Source organism: Bubalus kerabau, chromosome 8, assembly GCF_029407905.1.
Source record: "Bubalus kerabau isolate K-KA32 ecotype Philippines breed swamp buffalo chromosome 8, PCC_UOA_SB_1v2, whole genome shotgun sequence".
NCBI lineage: Eukaryota > Metazoa > Chordata > Mammalia > Artiodactyla > Bovidae > Bubalus > Bubalus kerabau.
In genome coordinates, this window is record NC_073631.1 from 109,795,660 (window position 1) to 109,799,971 (window position 4,312).

The window sequence follows — 4,312 nt, forward strand, 5'->3', positions numbered from 1 at the left end:
CCTGGAACTCTCCTGCTCCTCTCATAACCTAGACTTGATGACAGATTCATCTGAGAAAGTCAGTAAGACGACTAGAGTGCTGAGAGAGAGGCTGTTTGCAACTGACTCAGTGAGGAGGAGGAGGAGAATGGGATGTGGCATGGGGTTGGGGGCGAGGAAGAGGAAGAGGAGTATGTCAGCAGCAGGAGGTCAGAGGCTAGACTCCTGGGGCAACATGGGGAGCAGAAAGGAGGAGAGAGAGAGAAGCAGCTGAGACCTGGAGAACAAAGGAGACAGAGAAGAATCAGGGAAGCGGGTAGGTGAAGGTGAAACCAGAAGGGCAGGGAGTGAGGAGCATGGTGATGACAAGCGGGAAGAACTGAAGCGTTACTGAAATGATGATGCTCAGCGCTCTTCACCAAGCGCTGGAGTCCAGGTTATGAGGCGCTCTTCACTGGCCTGACTTGCCTCCAGCACCAGGGGACAACCTGGGACACAGAAAATCATAAGCAAATGAGAACAGTGGGATTCCTCTGGTGAGGATGGACCTCATGCAAGAAACCAGGGCAAGGGGTATCTGTGTTTGAGCCTCCAACCCTTTCTCAGCCAGTGGTGGCTAGCAGAATATGGACTGGTTTGACTCACCGTCTCATCCTCAGTACAAATAATTCAGTAGACACAGTGGTTTTGCCTCTGCTCACCAACAGGAAGGCATCCTCACACAGTGCTCTCAGGAAACCTAAGAAACCCCATCACCCTCTGCTGGGCAGCTTAGCCGCCACTCTCACTTCAGGGCTGGCAGAATGCGTGAGCATCATCATTTCAGTAAACTCCTACCTCCAAAGCCTTTCTCCAGCCACATGAAAATTTGACAATTACACTGCCAAACTGCCACGCTCTGAAATTGCCCAGGAACTGGGCATCACATGGGGGGTTCTTCGATGGTTGTAGTCTGTCCACAGAGCAGACCTAAGAAAGGTGCTGCCCTTGGATTTGGAAAACAAAGAATCAGAAGGCATTATGCAGCCTAATGTCTGAGTATGGGAGAGGTCTAGACAGAAAGAGTTGCTTTCAGCAGCAGCAAACACAGGATACTCCTTCCAGAATTAGTCACTTTGCTCTTACCAGTCTCTATCACTTACAGACCTCAAAGGGGAGAGGCTAAAGCAATGCCCTGAGGTTTAGCGAGCGGAACTTTTTCCTTCTTCCCCAGGTGGTCACCAAGATTTGTCAAATGAGAAGCATTCCAATCCCTATACCACCACTCCAAGTTCATTTTGTGGCAAAGTGTATATAACATTATATTTACTTTGCAGTAGCAATGGGGCCGAGAAAACATGAAAAACAACCAGAGGAAAAGAGAAACATAGGGTACTTTAAAGCATATGGGCACCTTGTCAAAAAATTTCACGAAAATGTCAGAAAAGAAATAGCAACAGCTGCTGAAGAAATAAAGTGAACATCTCCGACTTTGGACCTTGATTATACCATATACTCACCCCACTACTGCCCCCATTTCATTCCTCCCCTGGGAAATATATCTTCAGAGATTAAAAGGAAGGCAATAATTTGACTAACAGGGCTCCTACAAACATGTACATATTTACTTTTTTGATTCTTCCCACATCACAAGAATATGGTTCTCTAAGTTCAACAGTGGAAGTATAAATAGAAACTAAGGCAATGAGATTCTAGTGAGCAGACAGTGGATGTCTTTACTGGCTCTTCCTACCTCCATAGCCTTATCAGGAATCATACACACTACTTGGCTTTTCTAATGGTGGCAGTGATTAAAGAGGGGAAATTGGTGTTTTCTAGTTCCTGGAATAATCCATAATGTTGAATACACCACAAAAAAGGAACTAAGAGAAGAGTTAATCCTTGAGGAGTTGACAGCCACGTTCCACTCTATCTCGAAGGGCCTCTTTGACTTTGTCATTCCGGAGAGTGAAGATGAAAGGGTTCAGCAAAGGGGTTAACACGGAAATCAACAGGGAGACTATCTTATTGTACTCAGCTACCTGCGTTTGCTTGGGTTTCACAAACAGGAACAAGCAGCTGCCATAGCCGATGACAACAAAGGTCAGGTGGGAGGCACACGTAGAGAAGGCTTTCCTGTGGCTGGAGGCAGTGGGGATCTTGAGGATGGTGGAGGTGATGTAGGTGTAGGAGACAATTGTTGGAACCAGTGAACCAATGACAATGAAAACAGCCATTAAAAACAGAACCAACTCTGTGAAAAGAGTGTCATCACACGATAGTTTGAGCAACTGACCTCGGTCACAGTAAAAGTGGTCTAACATGTTTGATTTGCAGAAGGTAAATTGAAATGTGGCATAGACTGGCCAGATTTCAGAAAGGAACTCAAACACCCATGACCCAGTCACCACCGAGATGCAGGTGTGGCTGTTCATAATGGTATTGTACCTCAAAGGGTAACAGACAGCCACGTAATGGTCCACAGCCATCGCTCCCAACAGTGCAAACTCTGTGGTCCCCAGAGCAAGGTACAGGAAGAGCTGGGCAACACATGTAGTCAGAGATACTGTCTGCATCCCAGTGAGCAGCAACCCCCAGAGCATCAAAGGGGCAATAATGTAGGTGATGATGGCAGAGAGATGACCAAGGGAAAAATACATGGGGGACTGAAGACGTTTATCAACGCAAACAATCACAATGACCATGTTCCCCATTACTGTCACTGAGTAGAAGAGAAAGAATATAGCAAAAAGAATGTGATGTAGTTCTTGGGTCCCAGGAAACCCTAAAAGGCAGAATTCAGTTCAGTGGCACTTGAGTGATTGCTCGTCATTCAGTTCTTGTTTATGCTCCTTGGGAAACCTAGAGATCAAAAGAAAAGAAACGCTGCTCCACATGGTCCTGCTCTCAATAGAGAAGGACAGCCTAGGATGAGGAACCATTTCTAACCTGGGGACCAGGTGAGCTGCCCCTATGAGGATGCTCTGCACAAAGTCAGACCCAAATGTTGTCACTTCTGGTCCAGCTGAAAGTTCACTGCCTGGAATGGATGAAGATAGCATCCTCTCCACTTGTGTGAAGAACACCTCTCTTGTCTCTTTTCCCCTCTAGATGTCCTTTCTCACAGAGCATAAGGGTTAAGACTTGAAGGAGACCAGTTTTGATGCTGAATCAGCCTCTTGGATCTGGGAGTTGTTCTTTCCACTTACATTAACTGTGTAAGTGTAAGTAAGTATAGTCGCTCAGTTGTGTCCGACTCTTTGCAACCCATGGACTGTAGCCCATCAGGCTTCTCTGTCCATGGAATTCTCCAGGCAAGAATACTGGAGTGGGTGGCCATTTCCTTCTCCAGGGGATCTTCCCGACCCAGGGGTCAAACCTGGGTCTTCCGCGCATCACAGGCAGATGCTTTACCCTCTGAGTCACAAGGGAAGCCGAGGTTAACGGTAGCAGATGACATAATAGCATTCCAGAGACTATACAAAAGTCTGAAATTTACCCCACCTTTCATCCTGATTGGTACTGCAGAGACCCAGATAGGGGTCAGCAGAAAAAAAGCAAAGGGTCTAAGAACAACATCCCTGATTTTCCCATCTTTTAGAATCTCCATATGACAGAGCAGCTAGTGTTCCAAAACAATAACTCTTTGAGCCTGAGATAATTTTCCAGATAGATTAATTCTTCTCTAACTCCATTTGCCTTCCAAGTTTTGGCAGGAAGGAAAGATAGCACCCAGCTTTGACAAGTTTAGATCTAAGGCTCTCAGGCACTCAGGATGCCTGAATCTCTACCTCTCACTTCAACCATCCCACTAAACTAATGTCATCTCATCAGAGGACTCTTTCCAAAATCACCCTCCTTAAAATAGGTCCGACCTGCTCATTTCTGGATTTCCGTTCTCCTCACAGCTCTTATTGCCTTATATTATGTTAATATTTAATTGTTTATTTCATTCCTTAATTGAACATGAAACAAAGGCAGCAGTGAACAAAATAAAACTTGTGGCCAGGTAGAGCTTGCATTTAAGGAGGGGTTCAAGGTCATTCTGCAAACAAGTAATTAAAATACTGAAGATGTTAGTTTAGTAAGAATGCCATAGGAAAAAAAGCAAGAAACAGGACATGAAATTTCATTTTATTTGTTCATTGTCCATGTGTGATGATGGAATATAAGCTCCATGAGAGCAAAGATGAATCTTCTATATAGTATATATAATTATATATATAATTTATTTGGCTTCACTGGGTATTATTTCTGGCATGTGAACTCTTAGCTGTGGCATGTGGGATCTAGTTCCCCACCCAGGGATCAAACCTGCCCCCCTGCACTGGGAGAGCAGAGTGCTAGCTACTGG

General features: G+C 45.2%; 1 pseudogene; it reads right to left on the minus strand.

Moving 5' to 3' along the window:
• Positions 1-1,853: 1,853 nt before the first annotated feature.
• Positions 1,854-2,791, minus strand: LOC129658712 (olfactory receptor 9A4-like; annotated as a pseudogene).
• Positions 2,792-4,312: the final 1,521 nt, after the last annotated feature.